This window comes from Lepidochelys kempii, chromosome 9, assembly GCF_965140285.1.
Source record: "Lepidochelys kempii isolate rLepKem1 chromosome 9, rLepKem1.hap1, whole genome shotgun sequence".
In the NCBI taxonomy this organism is placed as follows: Eukaryota; Metazoa; Chordata; order Testudines; family Cheloniidae; genus Lepidochelys; species Lepidochelys kempii.
This window is the reverse complement of record NC_136388.1, coordinates 23,660,213-23,677,397: the sequence shown is the minus strand read 5'-3', so window position 1 is coordinate 23,677,397 and position 17,185 is coordinate 23,660,213. Positions and strand designations below refer to the sequence as shown.

Genomic DNA, 17,185 nt, shown 5'->3' with positions numbered 1-17,185 from the left:
TGAGCTAACTTTGAAGTGCTGCTACTTAGCTCATTAACTCTGCTGGAACTCATTGTATTGTTTTGTCTAGATAACGAGTTGCTCCCTTCCCAAATTTGGTTAGTTTTGGGAAAATAATTAAATAACTTGCTTTTGTCTGATGTTTATTCTGAGGCTGCAGTTCAGATATTTGTAATATATTATTATATAGAAATATAATAATAACCAGCCTGGTTATTTCTGCATAGCATGATTTGGTAAGTGCTTATACAAGCATGTGTAAGAATAATTTAGGTGGCACTGAAGAGGACAAGATTGTCACTGCAAAGAGGTGAGCAGTACACAGACTATTGATTTCTGGGAAGTGGGTCCTTTAAATGAAATGTTGAACTTCAGTAGGACAACTGAGTCCATCAATCTAAGGTTTAGATCTGCATAAAATTCTTTAACAAAATAACTTTTGTCAATTTTGCAGTAATTCATATGGAAGCTTATTGCTCTTTTCCTTGCTAACTAGGATATCAAAAGTCAAATTTTGGTATTCCACTTATAAACTTTTGGCCTGAAAAATCCACAATGAAAATTATTTTAAGTGGCAAAGTTTTGGGGAGAATGGTCAACATTGTTCAAGACAATAAAACTACAATCAAATATAATTGTGTAATTTTTTTCTAATAAAAATGAGTAAAAATCTAGCTCGCGCTGTTTCCAAACATCCCATTTATTCTATCCCATTGAGGTGAGGAGCTATTTAAATCCCTCTCCAATTACATACATAAAGATAGAATTGGGTGTTGGGAGTCCAGATTTTCTTGTCACAAGCATTTTGCCAAAACTGAACCTATCAACCTGAAATTTCTTGTATTCCTTTGCCAGAAGGAAAGTTTGGGAGTAAATGGACAAAGGTGTTCATAAGAAAGTTGGGCTTGGGTTGGGGGTTGGAAGCCCTACCTCTTTTGCCTATGTCTGTTCTTGTAATCCTGGGACTGTCAATCAGGGCAGCAAGCTGGGGTGACACTATTGCAACCACTTCTTGTCCTTTGGCCATCAGTAGTTATGGTCATCAGTGCTATTGGCGAATGAGGAGGCCAGTTTATATAGTCTCTATAACAGCTACCCACAGCAAAGGTGTGGGATCATCAGCTCATCCTCACCCACTTTATGGACAAATTTTTGGACTGCAAGGGATCAAGGAAGTTGTCTTCCCGTTGTTCTCTCTCTGACCACCAAGGGCCAGCCCAGACACAATGCGAGACCAATTTATGAGGGTGGCAGTATTGAAGCTTGAGTTCCATTAGAGTAATATGGGCTGCTGAGCTTCAGTTGTAGTTTTGGTTATGGGGACGTGTGATGACATTGGGTTAGAGGGGTAAGAATATTGTAATATGGTTTATATGGTGTTTTATCTATTTAAATAAAATAGAAGCCATAACAAATGGTCCAATCATCCTAAGCTGTTGTGTTTGGCATGACGTTTTAGTGGGAAAGACATGAAAATTTATCTTTTACAGACATTAGATAACTAAACTGCCTATATTGTCTTTTTATTTAACTTTGTGAAGGAGGCATGATCAGTAAGTGAGATACCTTCAAAAAGGAAATATTACCTTTCCCCCACCCCCAATGATAGTTCAGCTTGTTTCTTCTGTCTACTTCTGTGTTATGTGGTTGTGAATTGCAAGAGAGGTTGTCCCAAGGCAATTTGTTGAGTCAGATTGGCCCGGATTATAGAAAAAATTGAGAACCCTTGATTTGGATGCTATTAGAATACAGATTTGGAAATTAATGAAAGAAGAGGTAAGTAGAATGGCTAAAACTACATCAATATCAGTGCTTCCAATGTACATAGTTTTTTTCGATTGGTCATATGGGTAGGATGCAGAATTAAATGTGGATTATTAATGAATTATTGAAGTTTATTGTTAAAGTAACCTGCTATATATCAAATATTAAGGATGAAATTACTGAATTTTTAGAACAGGTTGTAATCATTCCAAAAAATGTAAACAAATGTATAATTCTTTTTTAGAGCTGGATGCAACTAGTAGATTAAGGAAATGCATGCAAGTATTCCACTGGAGTCTATTGCATATATTAGATGTGTCTGAGTATCCTTGCAGAAGATATGTGACCCCTCCTCGATCTTACATTTGATCTCTTATGTAAATACATTTGATAGTGTTTATAATTTTACAGTTTTTATTTCGCTTGCGTAACTACTAACATGTTTATAGTGTGAGTTTGGGTATGTTTAAGAAAATAAAAGTATTGAACAGATTGACTTGCTTTCCTAAAAGCACAGTATTTAAAAATTCTGGTGCCTGGCCATAATCTACTTGTATAAATGAAATAACTATTTACTTTTCCATTGTTTGGAAAAGTCCTTCATTTTGGCTAGCTTTGCATACACATACACATATATTCATCAAGTAAAACAAACGAGCTACTCAATAGGATAATTTTCTAACATTTAAAAATGATGACAGTTTAAGGAGGAAAATAGAGAGGGAAAACTGATGAAGAGAAGGAAATACAGTTCTCTGTTGTAGGACATTTTCATTATTGTTTTACTCACATTTTATATCTTCAGATACTTGCCTTCTCAGTTTCATCCATGACTTGTGGTATAACTATATTATCAGTACTACCCCTGGCTGGGTCAATGAAATGCCCAAAACGATTTACAAAATCAAATTTATTTTTGCTTTAAATAATCAAGACCTATCAATCAGGATTTTGTAGGTTTCAAGGGATGGCAGTTTCTTAGGGCTTGTGTCCACTTACTGGTGGATTGACGCTGTGGCGTCTAGTGAAGACCCTCTAAATCAACCGCCGATCACTCTCCCGTTGACTCCGGTACTCCACCGGAACAAGAAGCGTAAAGTAAGTCCACGGGAGAATTTCTTCCATCGACCCAGGGCAGTGTAGACAGCGCAATAAGTCGACCTAAGGTATGTTGATTCCAGCTGTGTTGTTCATGTAGCTGGAGTTACATAACTTAGGTCGACTTAAATCCATAGTGTAGACCTGCTCTTATTGTCCCTGCTTTGTACTCCCAAACTTTAATTTGTGTCTCTGTTTAAACAAGCTTAATGGAACCCCTAATCTGACCTACCTAGCTGTATTGAGCATATTTTTCTTGTATCTGTCTTCAAGGTGAAGGAAACTGATCATGTATTGAATGTGTTCCATAAGTTATCTATTGGTTCTAGACTTTTCCTGAAAGGTTAAATGGAAATTTGGAATGTAGCATCTTTGGTTGTGCACATGATCTCCTCTCATATTCATATATGTATTTCACAATTTCCTCCTTACTTCTAGGGTTTTGAACATGCCAGAAATTTACTCAAGGTGCTTTGTGATTATGCTCAAAACATGTGTGAAGTATCTATTGACTGTGTAAAATACTGGGTTAGCTATTCATATATATTTTTTCTTTGCACTAATGTACTTAGATTGCTGAAATACTCTGTCCTTGGCTACACTTGTAGTTAACTAAAGTGCAGCATCAGTTTATCTGCTCCTGTTGCTGACCTCCATTGTTAGCAATCAGTAATTTTCATCATGTAGACAAGGTTTTAGAGGTGCTTGCTCTCCTTCCAGTGAGTCATTAAATTGAGATGTCTTCTGCCTGTTTCTGGTTCCTGTCCAGCTGCAAGTTAAAGATATCATGATGCTTCTGGAAAACTTGAGGGCTAGCTTTAGTCTTCTGGCTAGCATTCTCTCTTTCATTGCAATAGGTTCTTGTGTCTCAAGCTGTGCATGACCCATCACTGAGCACGTAATGGTTCCTGGACTCCTTGTAGCAAGAACATTATAAAGCACTTTGGACTGTATTAATGTGGTTTTATTAAAATACCTCCTAACTTTATAGACTATAATAAGGATCAAATATAAGGTGACTTTGGAGGAAGTAGTCCCAAGTGCCTAAAATTTTCTGGAAGCAAATACTTTATCAACCCGTCTTCCTCTACATTTTGACTTACGTGTTAAACCACATAGTTATGCTAATCTGAAAAGAAATTATCATCTTTGTGACTTCTCTTTTTCCTGATCATTGTAATATTTTATACTATGTATGCTAATGAATAGAAACAGTTCGTGACATTTGTCCATTTTTCTCAGAGATCATGTACTGTCTGGTGGTCTTTGTAACACAGATTTCATACCGTGTAACAATACTTAAAAGTATCAATAGACTACAAAATGAAATTTACCCAAGATGCTCTTGTAATTCATCCTTCATATACCTTTTTAAGAAGGATAGGTTTGTCAGTTTAATCAAACAGTGATCAAAGAATATCTATACAGGGAATATGGATCTGAGAAGCGTTTGCCTTTTCCAGCTATTTGTCATTTTGAAGACTTAGATTGCTATGAGCAACATGTTAATATTGTTTAGTAATGGCTTTGCAAACCAGCATACTTAAATGAACAAGGAAAGGATATACTACAAAGCTATTTGCATGACACAATGGCTGTTTAATGCGGAGATCTGTAGAAAATTACTCCATCTGTTTCATGAGTTAAATCTAATTGAGAAGTATAGTAGCTTAAGAAATAGTTTAATATAAGACGGCTACTCCTTGGAAAAAGATTTTAGCTGAATGATTATTTATCCATGGACTGTTATGGACCTTGTGAGTAGAGAATTTAGTAAAATTTCTGATTCTGATCCTTAAGAGCATACCTAAAAGCAGAGCTAAAAATGCATACGTCTAAAAATAAAATGTTGTATGTCCCTCTGATCCCAGTGTGCTCCAGGAAAATGAGATATTCAATAGCTTTGTTATTGGATGATGGATCTTCTTGAGGCCTTCCATATTTTCATCTTTTCTTTTTCTGTGCTGGGTGGGTTTTTTTGTTTTTTTTTTGGTGGTGGTGGTGAGTATGAAAAACAAAGGGATTTGTTGGCCAAGGCTTTCAACTCATCATCCCATGCTGATAGATTGAACTTCCAGTAGGAGAGAGGAGATGGCTTTTTGCCTTTAACATTGTCTTATGAGACAATAGCAGTGCTTTGTCCTCTGGCATTCCTATTTGTTTTCCCTATAGCAGTATTGAAACTCCATTACAGTTTTGTCCTCTCTTGTCAGAGGTTTCTGTGGTGAGCACTAATACAGAAGTTTTTGTCTATTGGTGGTTTTGCAGATGCTTGTCAGTGTTGTCCATCATAAGATGGTGGTAACAGACCTTCTATGACTTTGTTGCTGTTTGTTAGGTAATATCTGTTATGAGTGGGTAATGGCATTAGGAGTTTTATCTTAGGTATATCTGTTCTTTGGCATCAGTTGCTGGAAGATGTTATCTATTTTCCTTTTTGCTGGCATACTCTGCTATAAATAACGGTGGTGGTGGTGGTGTTTGTTTCAGCTTATTTAGAATTTTCAATTTTTTTTAATAAATAAAAAAAACCTTCTATTGATTCGAGGGAAGAGTGGAAGGGACCTGATGGGAGGTGCACAGAAGGATTCCAATGTAAGTTGCAGATCCCACACGCCAAAGCCGATTATTATATATAACATAATTATATATAATAATATATTATATTGTCTACACAAGGACCAAAAGTGAAGTCAGTGTAGGTATGCCTCTAGGAGCTCTTACAGTGGACCAGCAGCCCTGTGACCTCCATAGTTGAAACAGAAGTCTTATGTATTATACTTGAAGACCAAGGACCAGACATAGCTTTCAGTTTATACCAGTGTAAATTTGGAATAAACTCCAACGAAGGCAGTGAAGTTAGTGTAAATTTATATTGGTGTAACTGAGTTCATAATTGGTCTAAAAATTGTATCACTTGAAGACGGTGTAAAAGCTTCTAATGAAAACTTTTTTTTATTTTGTTTTAAGCTGGAATTATGAAGTACATGGGGCACATCCTCAGCTGGTGAAAATTGTCATTGCTCCATCAATGTCAGTGGAACAATGGATTTCAACCCAGATCTTTATCTGGGTTTTTAAGAAACGAATTGTCTGATCAGTAGAAAAATAGAAATTTTGGAAAAGTTTAAGCAACAATTGTGGTTTGTGGATAATTTTAGTTTATGAGGGATAGCAGTGCAACTGTGAGAGTCTTTGGTATCAGAAACTGTGAGAGTCTTTGGTATCAAATCTGCAGTCTTCAGATTCGCAATTTGAAGACTTGAAATGTGAACTATGTGACCAATACTGTGAGGTCTACCCCTTTGCAGAATCGGAAGCTGTGTCTTGCAGATGTGAACTTCCCCATTCATCTCAATGAGTACTATTAACTTGAATACTCAGTGATGACTTTTTAAAGTATTAACTATTTTACAGTTCATCAAAGAATACAAGGAAGGAGAGGTAGGGTCCTATTAAGATGATCTGCTCACTCTACTATGTATTAGAGTTCATTTTGGCGCCATGAGTGAATAGGCTTGCAAGAATGCCACCACTTTCTCCACCCAGAGTTAAGGGGGAGACAAACCCGAAAAGCCTTGCAGAGTCGAGGCATCTGAGCTCCCAAAAAGGTGATCCAAGCTCTACAGGATCTGGTGGGGCAGACAAGCCTTACTGAGGGGAAGCTAAGCATGAGGACCCCATTGAAGGCCATGGGTATATTTGGTCCTCAGTGAACAAGAGCCAAACCCAAGGAACCCAGGTCATATTTGGAACATCTGCACAATCTATTTTTAGTGGTGTGTAAAGTGGGTGCAACCTGTTTTGTAGGTGAAGCCTAAAACTGCACCACCAACTCCCCCCCCCATCTCACCACCCTCACTGAAGATTTTAAAATGGAAACAAAGACTTTGATCAAGAAGTCCAAAGTATCTGCTGTCATTACTTGAGAGTATTGTACAATCCCTCCAAACTTGAAGCAAGGGTCAGCACTACTTTAGTCGTCCTATGCAGGCAGTTCTAGTTGAGGTATCTGAGCTGAGGATTTACTCTTGGAAGGCTTGGACCTTTTGAACCAAGGAACCCAAGGAGGGGGTTATCTAAGGAGGTAACAATTTCATCTGCTGTTATAGCAACACCTGCAGTTTCTGAAGGAAGACAACACTTTTGAAGGGCACTCATGCTTTCTCGCCAGTTGTTCTGGAGAAGCATTACCTTGACTCCTTCCCACCTGGGAGTATATGAGGTGATGTCTCGGAATAAAGTTCTTTCCTCTAGTCCGATCAAGTTTGTGGGAGATCTGGTATTGGTAGCTGTACACGTAGAAATGCACATTTATTTTTATCTGTGTGACTGGTTGGTGGAAACAATATAAGACAAATATTCTTGAATTAGGAGTGGCTTATCATGCCTTGAAATTATTCCTAGCTCACATAAAATGTAGAGCAATGCAAATTCCAAAAGACGACATGGCTACAATGTACTGTAATATTAATAATAGTATATTAATAGACAAAAAGGTTAACCATCCCCAGAATTGACAGAAATTGATTAGTGTTAGGTGAGAAACTTTTGCCAAAGTGATGATGGCAGCACACGCATGCCAGAAGAGGCTATCGTTGCAATGTTTGGATGACTGGCTAATCATTTTCCTTCTAGTTAAAAGTAACCTGAGACATCAACAGTTTTTCATTTATTACCATTCCTCTGTCTTAAAATAATTGCTTGAGCCGTGTTCTGTCTTCTTTCCTAGAGATTTTTTTTTGTCAGGAATACTATCAAAAAATCAATAAATGGCATGACCATTTCTGAGTAACTTCATTGCAGTCATTTCCAAAGTAAATCCATATCTGCTTGACCTTGTGGCCTTTTCTCTTGATCTAGTCTCAGACCAGCTTTCACACCATATTCTCTAGTTTATAAAAAAAAAAAATAGTGTCCTGTAGTTATGGTCCACGGCTGCAGTAGTGTTTTGGTCCATTATTTTAATAAACTGTGTACTAGAACCTGACCAACCCTCATACCTTATTATTAGAATACAAATGGCTGTCTCCCCACTTCTCATGAGATTTAATAAAAGTTCTCTAGTGAGATCTGTTACTAAGCCTCTATTATTTTTACAGAACTTACTACAGTATTTTTACTAATACTTTATGAAGTGTTATAAATAAAACTATAATGTACAAAATAAGGAACTAAGTACAGTTTGTATTGTATTATCTTTTTTGTTAACTTTCCTAAAATTTGTAATTTGCAGTGGACTTCCAGACACTAGTTTGTAATAATGAGGTTCTATTCTAGTGCAGGATTTTTGTTTTGTGTGTTTATTTTTGTAAGAGTCAAATTGTTGGTTTTCAAAGGTTATCTAGCCTTAAATTTGGATTTCCCGCTTCCCATCTTTCCTGTGGTAGTGATGGGTTCCGCATCCGCAAGCTGAATGTTAAACTCAAGCTCTACAGACCAAACCTCTTTGGTGTAAAAAGTGGTTGATATTGACCATAATAGATACCATGACTTGAAAAATCACTTTTCAGAAAGCCTGTTTTGTGCGTGAAAGTTCTAGAAATTAGAATGGTGAGGCAGGCTGTGTCCTTTCTAGTGGCTCATCAAGAACGGGACTGCAGTAGTTAACTCAGGCTATTTCTCAGTTTTGTCCTATTGTATTTGAATATATGTGGAAAAATTAGCAGCGGTCCCTCTAGAAGTAAAATCATATCTTTTTGGATCAAAACCTCCCCAATCTGCTAGAAGAAATGTGAATCGTAAGGTTTGTCTAAATGAGGACATTAATGGAAAATATGCTAGATTGTGAATTTAGAGCACAATAGCTGTTCTGCACTTAATTCCTGTATGGACAGACGTATTCTGCATTAAGAATGCCTTTGTGCAGTTTAGCTTAATCCACTTTTATATTTATATTATATTTTTAATACTGCAATCATGACAGCCTTTTTAAAAAAAATCAAATGTTTAGAATTTTTAGAGAAATACACTACTTAAAGTAGGATTCTAAGAAAGTATAGCAATACTGTGGTATCAGTTAAACATAAAACACCATTTAAAGGAAAAACTATATTAAACTATATTGATATGAAAGTATCAGTACATTTCCTCTTTGGTGGCACTTTGAAAGATCATATGAGTTTAAAAGTTTGCTTTTGAAATATTTCCATTCACTTTTGGTTTTAGTCATCCTTTCAGTAATTTCTCAAGAATTGGTCAAGAGTTTATATATTTGGCTAACATTTTTCAGTTGTAATTAGCCAAAACATTTACACAGTTTCTTTTTCCATGTTCAATCCTGGCAGTGATCCAATGGTTGCTGTTGACTACTTATGTAATAAATGCCTACTGATAAGCTTTACAGTGCTTGACAGAAGACTTTAGAAGTAAATTGGAAATGTTGGACTTTTCAGAGTTTGACAGCAGTCATACACTCTTGTAACTTGTCATTTTTCTTTACTTCTTACTACTTTATCCAGCAGGAAGTAATTTATGCTAATTTTCTCTCATTTGCATATAGGTTATAGAGTTCTGTGGTGCAAAGCATGCTCAGAACTCCTTTTTAAGTGTCTGTTTAGATCAAAGCAGGACTGTGTGATAGCTGTTGTCTGACACCAAGCTGTGTGGTGTTGTTTTCATTAAACATTTATCATACTTCCAATGTGACAGCAGGCAACTTTGTGCTTGGGTAACATGTTTTCATGCAAAATTTATTGAAAAAGACAAGACGTTGTAAAGAGATATTGTTGCCTTTCACCAGTGGCGAAGGGTAAATGTTTGATCGAAAAGAAGTATACCTTTAACATGATTCAGTGGAGTTATACTGAAGAAGTATGAAACACTCTTTGCTTTGTTATAAGCAAACTAAATATATTTAATGCTCGCATTTATTTTGGGAAATTTTATTTTAATAGTTTACATGTTCTGATTTTGACATGTCTAATTTTCCCCTCCTACTAATTTGTGCCATTGGACAGTTGCATTACCATAACAATATAGTTACACTTTGTAAATCAAACACTGATTAATATTTATATTAGTAAATATTATACTGAGCTTTCAGTTTGCAATGTCATTTAAAAATGCATAAATCAATATACATTTTTAAATCTGAGATTCAGTTTACGTTGCAGAAATTAGGAATTACCTCCCTATAAAATGAAGTTTATTTTGTCAATATTTTAGCAATGCTTGCACAACAAAATATATGAATTTTGAGAAAAGCATGAAGATTAAGATAGAATATTTAATAATTATGGAACAGAATGCTGTTAGTTAAATCAAACAATATTTTGTTGCTTCCAGTGCTGAAATTTAAATAATATTCAGCCCTGCCATTATAAACCTGATTTTTGAGCGTGAAAGTAGAGGTTTTTTTGTTTTTTTAAAAAAAAGAAAAGGAGGGGGCACCCTCTTGGAGAGGGAAAAAAATCTGTTTGATCATTTGATTTATACCAATGAATTTAAAGAAGTTTACCAGTATGACACATCAAACAGATTTGGTTTAGCAAGCAGTTAATTCATGTTATTGTTTAATCACTTTCAGCATTTCAAACTAAGGCCAAGATATTCTACTTCAAAAAGGGACCATTGTGCATGCATAACAAATTCCCTTGAATAAATGTTCATGAAGATTTTTACTCAGAATATTCTGTAATCTTAATTTTGTAATCATGTCATATGCTAGAATATTTTACCGTATTCTGTAAATAATACATATTTAAGGCCTAATTGTAGCTGCTGCTTCATGAGTACACTGCAGGAGAGAAGGCTTTGTGACTGCTTTCTTCAACAAGTCACCCAGCAGGCTACCATAATACTGCAGACAGTGCTTCCTTGAGCATAAGGAGTAAAGACCAACTAGTTACCTCTAGAGGTGGCATAAATGAATGGGTTAAGGGTAAAGTCCAAGACCTCTCCCCATGAAGCTGTTAGCATCTGGAGGCTGGCACTGGGTAGAGTGTATGCCGCACTTTTTAAACAGATACAAAAAGTGTACCTTTGAGTGACAAGTGTACCTTTAATCTGCTCTCTTCAAACCACTCCCCAAAATACTCCTGGAGGCCATTATGCCTGCCTCTGCCTTTCTCAGACATATTGCCTCCAGTTACTGCCACTTGGGTTCTTTCCCCCACCCAGAGCATCTCTGGCTGTGTTGAGCCCCTTAGAAAAGAAAAGATTATGTAAATATCAAATGGCGCACAATGTCTCTAAACAGATACCTTGGGTAAATAGGTTGATTAATAGTTAGATCTGTTCTACATTTACTCAAAAGGGCTCTAAAGGTCCTACTAGAGTTTTAGATAAAGGAAGCAAAAAATCTAGTTTGTTTTCCCCTCAGCCCCCATCAAAGTAAATGTGTGGGGTTTTGTTTTGTTTTTTAAGCAAGCTTTGTGGAAGGAATACTAGGGTATAAGTAAAGACTGGTTTCAAATTTTAAAATGTGGCCTTTTTGTTACATAGTAACAACAGTATTTAATCTGAAAAATTGGTCTCTTTGCAAACTGAGTATATTAGTTCACTAACTTACTCTTTGAGAGTGGAGGTATATTATAGCGGTTTCATTTTAATTGTTTTGTTTTAGCAGGTGTGACAAAGTTCCACCTCTACCTTGGTGGGTCTTGCGCTTATTGGCAGATTTGCTCACCTTGGAGCTTCACGGCAGCCCTCAGTTTGGCTGTTTTCGTGAACCCACAGTCCAGGTCAACTCCTCCTGTGTCTGATCAGGAGTTGGGAGGTTTGGGGGGAACCCGGGCCCGCCCTCTACTCCGGGTTCCAGCCCAGGGTCCTGTGGAATGCAGTTGTCTAGAGTGCCTCCTGGAACAGCTGTGCAACAACTACAACTCCCTGGGCTACTTCCCCATAGCCTCCTCCCAACACCTTCTTTATCCTCCCCATAGGACCTTCCTCCTGGTGTCTGATAATGCTTGTACTCCTCAGTCCTCCAACAGTCCACGTTCTCACTCTCAGCTCCTAGCGCCTCTTGCTCCCAGCTCCTTACATGCGCACCACAAACTGAAGTGAGCTTCTTTTTTAAATCCAGGTGCCCTGATTAGCCTTCCTTAATTGATTCTAGCAGTTTCTTGATTGGCTGCAGGTGTTCTAATTAGCTTGTCTGTCTTAATTGTCTCCAGAAGGTTCCTGATTGTTCTGGAACTTTCTCTGTTACCTTACCCAGGGAAAAGGGACTTACTTAACCTGGGGCTAATATATCTGCCTTCTGTCACTCTCCTGTAGCCATCTGGCCTGACCCTGTCACACAGGCTATTTTTAAATGTCGTTGGAAGGCCCATTGAGATGAAGGCCTGGTCTGCACTAGGAAATTAGCTCAGTATAACTATGTTGCTCAGGGGTGTGAAAAATCTATTCCCCTGAGCGACATAATTATACTGACCTAACCCCTGTGTAGACATCACTAGGTCAACAGGAGAGTTCTCTCATCAGCCTCGTTGCCGTCTCTCAAGGAGGTGGCTTACCTACGCTGATAGGAGAAGGCCTCCCAGCGGCGTAGGTAGGGTCCGCACTGAAGCGCTACAGTGTCACAGCTGCAGTGATGCCTCTGTTGTGATTTGTTTAGATGTGCCCTAAGATACTGAAGCAAAGTCTTGAATAATAAGAAAAATTTCAAGAAATAAAATGGTATACGCTGAGTATATATTTAAGTACTACCTCATTTCGTTTCTCATAATTATGTGATTTGAGAAGCCTTTTGGAAGGTGATCAGTATTCCCTACCTATCCAAATTTAAGAAAATTGCATGTGCTTAAATGGTTTAAATATTTTTCTGGTTTAGAGTGCTGATGTTGCTCCTATTGTTTTTCTTTAATCCATTCTTCTGAGAAACATCCTAGCACATAATGTACTGGTGATATTGATATCATTACTGATGAGCACTGAAATCACAGTTACTGTTCCTTATGGCTTTGTTAATATCTACTGCACTTTTATTTAGTACTGGGTGGGATATTGTACTGATGATAATGGTGCCATTCTTAAGGACCATTAAACTTGAGTCCCTTCTGTTACATTCTCATGAATGTTTTTGGAAAGTACAGAGCCTCCAGTACTTCCAAAAATAATTTAGTGGGTTGGTATAACCCCAGGTCCTGGGGCAAATATTTCCTTGCTCACTAAAAGAGGTTCTTCATGTCCAAGGCTTTGTCTTTGAGAGATTGTCCATGTGTGCATTCCACTGATGGTGCACATGCGCCTCGGGCTAGAGATCAGTGTCTTTGGCCAGCAGTACCTGTAGAATGGGCATGCTCTCTTCAGTTCTCATGCTCTGCTGCAAGGGCATACAAAGGCAAGGCGTGCCAATTGCCATTCAATTCTTCTCATCACCTCACAGCTTTGAGATGGAATCTGAGAGACCACAGCCCTTCCTTACAGCTTTAGCTAATAGTTTGTGTTAATGTAATTAGTAATTTTAGTAGTTTTAATAGTTCTGTTGCTTTTTATGACCATTTGTTTTTAGAACATGCCTGTTCGGTACAGTATTATCCAGTTTACCTGTGTTTAAAAGCTGCCTCTTGTGAGGGAGTTATCTGAGCTTCAGATAGACACTTGAAGTGCCTCTGTCCAAGAGAATTGCACTGTGATGCTAGCAGACAAGATGTGAGCTCTTGTCCAGGCTTTAGGCCTCAGCCAGGCCTAAATTCATTGCGGGAAACCAATCTGTTTCCGCTGTCTGTTAGTATTGTTGAGATGATTATTGGACTTGTAACAATATGCTTAGTGTTCAGACTTTATGAAATGCTTGTGAGTTGTTGCATGCGTTAATCTCACTTATTATAGCTTTATCATATGCTGTAAGGCAATATTTAAGTTTTTGCTTTGTAAATGTAAAAAAAACAAACCTGCTCTGAAACAGTGCACCCAGTCAGGAGAGATCATCTCCTGCCCATCAAGAAGACCTATTAAAACTAAATGGGCCGTGGTGGGACATCACAATACAAAGACTTTGTTAATTGCCTCCTTTGGCCCATAAAGAGACTATGTGCAAAAGGCCTCGTCCCAGCAGCTTGAATTCTGGAAGAAAGAAATAAAATTTTCTTGTCAGCTATTTTTTCCTCTTTTTCTGTTTGGATTCTCATAGGGCCAAAGCAGAAGCAGAGATCCCCAGGGTCAATCTGGGTTAGCCCTAAAAGACATTCGGAGCTGACAGAGTACTACATCTCTGTTATCTTTTGAACCATAGGCTGTAACTCATTTGTGTACATATGTTTCGCCTGCTTTACCTTTGAAATAACGCTCATTTTTTTCTTAGTTAATAAATCCTTAGATAGTTTACTCTAGGAGTGGCTACAAGTGTTGTTTTTGGTTTGTCATTTAAGGTACAATTGACCTTTGGTACGTGCCTGTCTCTTGGGGCTGGGAGCAACCTGAATATTTTGTGATCTTTGGTGTATAGCAACCATCTGTCTCTAAGTCCAGCCTGCCTGAGACTCCATGGTAAGACTGTTATAATGCTTTAGGAGTTGTTACTCGGTTGGTGAATCCAGTTGTAGAACATACAACCAGTTTGGTGTCTCTGCCCTGCTTCTTGATAGCCTGCCCTGAGGTTGGCACTCACAATTGTGAGCTACTCCAGACAGTGTGACACACACATTCCTAGTAAGTATGTGATTTTTAAAGTCCTTCAGCTCCCAAGCTAGAAACGACAGGAAGATCTGTCTTCAGGTCTTCCTAAAGACCAAGTCAATGAAACCCACTTCTAAACTAAGCTCACTACACTCCCCCAATACAGGGACCATCCAAGCCAAAGAATGTGAGTGTGATCTCTTTGCCTTTGAGAGACCTGATTCGAATTGTGACTACAATGATCATATAATGCTCAGACACACAGCCAGGAGCTAGAAGTCCAGGAGCAGGTCACCCACTGGAGTTTCCTGTAAGGGAAAAATCTCCCTGTAGCACTGAATGTTGTCTGAGACTTTGTGGCTCGGAATGATTCCTGCTGAAGTTCAGTCTTGAGCTGGTTCCAACCTTATGGTGTTGGAGCTCCCAGTAGTGAAAACAGGAACCTCAGGAAAGAGTACAGCACTGACCCTGGCACAGTCTACCCCAGGGACCCTGGCACTGATTCTTTCATCACTGGAACCAAGCCATTTGGGAAAGGGCACCATCATTGTAGTGGAAATTGCTGTACCACTGAGACAAAACCCAGTTCCCAGGTATCTGTCCACTCTCCCCCTCTCGGCACCAGTGGACCTGCAGATTCACCTGGAGCCGCAATCTCCCCTGTTGTTGGCTTCAGCACTACCATTGGCACTGACTGCCTGGTAGCAGGGCACCATTGGTCACTAACATTCTGAGAGCTACGTCACTACCCATCAGATCTGAGCTATGCATTCTCCTTGGATTCATCTTTAGAATTGGAAGGTGAAGAAAATCCACTCCAGCAACATACTTACTCATCGAAACTGCCATCACAACCCTCCAGACATTCCTCAAGGGAAAGAGATTGGGACACACAGAGTCCGGGCTCATGGTTCCCTGCCACCAGGCTGTTATGGACAAATGCTCATGTGGCCTTGACAGGGACCCTTATTGGCTCAGCGTAGCTTCAGCCCCAGAGCAACTGCATCCCCAGAGGGCTGCTTGCTCCACAGTACTGCATATTCAGGGGTCCCAACAGACTGTCCTAGTTCCTACATGACACCTAGCAGAGGAAGAAGAGCAAGCATGAAGAAGTGGCACCAATAACCCTTTCCTCATTATCCCTTGATGACCTGTAGGGCCACTCATGGCCCCACAAATGGACAACTGTAAGTTTCAAATATCTGTAAAAAAGAATGGCTGAAGCCCTCCAAATCCCTTTTGAGAAGATGCAAGAGCAGACACACAAATTGGTAGACATACTTCAAGCCTCTTCAGTAGGGAAGATGGCCCCTCCCAGTTAACAAGGCCATCATGGATCCAGCCAGAGCCTTCTGACAGACACCTGCTTTGGCACTACCTACATCTTATAGAGCACATTAAAAAATATCAGGTGCCTCCTAAGGATGCAGAATTTTTTTATATATTGTCTACCCCAACTTCCTTTGTAGTCACTGTGACAAACGAAAAGGAAAAACAGTTCAGATCCACACTAAATGAAAAAGACCCAGAGACCAGATTTATTTGGCTGGAAAGCCTGTTCCTCAGTAATCCTACATTAGCCAGATCTAACTTCTGCATATATGAGAGACTGCTTGCTTTTGCAGGCAGCCTCCCCAAAGACACTTGCGAGTACTCTGTTGCTAGTTAGGGTCAGCTTGCAGCCAGAACAAGTGTCCAAGCAGTGCTGGATGCAGAGGATAGGACTACAAGATCAATTATAATGGTGGTTGTCACGTCAGGCATTGTGGCTTCAGGGATTAGGTTTCCTCTTGTGAAGTCCAAATGATGGTGGAGGATTTGCCATTTTAAGAAGCCGAATTTTCATGTCTAAAACTGACAAGGCCATCCACAGTCTAAGGGACTCATGAGCCACCTTGTGTTCCTTTGGGATCTGTACACCAGCTCCTAAGAGGAGGAAACAAGTAAAACGGTAGTATTCCTCACTGAGACCTATCCAGTTGCACTCTCACCACTAAAGTCTCCAGAACCACCCAGGAAATGACAGCATCTCCACAGGAGAAGACAACCACTGCTTTATCAAAAACTTTCTAATCTTTCCAGTTCCAGATGCACTTACTTTGATGGAATAGCCTAGAGATGTCCTAAATCCTACTCCAGAAATCAATGACCTCCCCATTGTAAATTTGTTACCTCACTTAGGTATATTTGGTCTCTTATCACTACCAACCAATGGACCAGGGACACAATAACATATGGTTATTTCATCAAATTTTCTATGGTACCTACTCCCTACCCCCCTTTTCAGAGACCCTTCTCACAAGGATCTACTCTGTTAAGAGGTCCTCATGCTTCTTTCTCTCTTGCAGGAAGAAGGGTTTCTACAGCAATACTTCCTATTGCTGAAAAAAAAGAAAGGGAGGCTGGTGACCCGTCTTAGACTTGTGGAACCTCAACAACTTCATCCTAGCATCAGTAACTCCGATCCTAAAGTGAGGAGACTGGTTTGCATCTCTCAAACTTCAGGATGCGTAATCCCACATTTTCATCATTTCTACCTCACAGGAAGTACCTGAGATTTACCGTGGGACAGGATCACTATCAATACTGGGTGCTATCTTTCATATTCTCCTGGACTTTCAAGGTTTTCACCAAAGTATTATCAGTAGTTGTTGCTTACTTAAGAAGATGCAACATCAGCATTAGTTTTCTTAAGTTGGTCCCTGCAGGACAAATTCGAAGTGCGTTACACAAAGGTTTGCATTTCTACTGTGTGGTGGAG

The 17,185-nt window shown here is 38.9% G+C and overlaps 1 protein-coding gene across 3 annotated transcripts in view; it reads left to right on the top strand.

Moving 5' to 3' along the window:
- RSRC1 (arginine and serine rich coiled-coil 1) overlaps positions 1–17,185 on the top strand; it is a 366,646-nt gene that overhangs the window by 72,131 nt on the left and 277,330 nt on the right. The gene's annotated exons all lie outside the window — the stretch shown is intronic.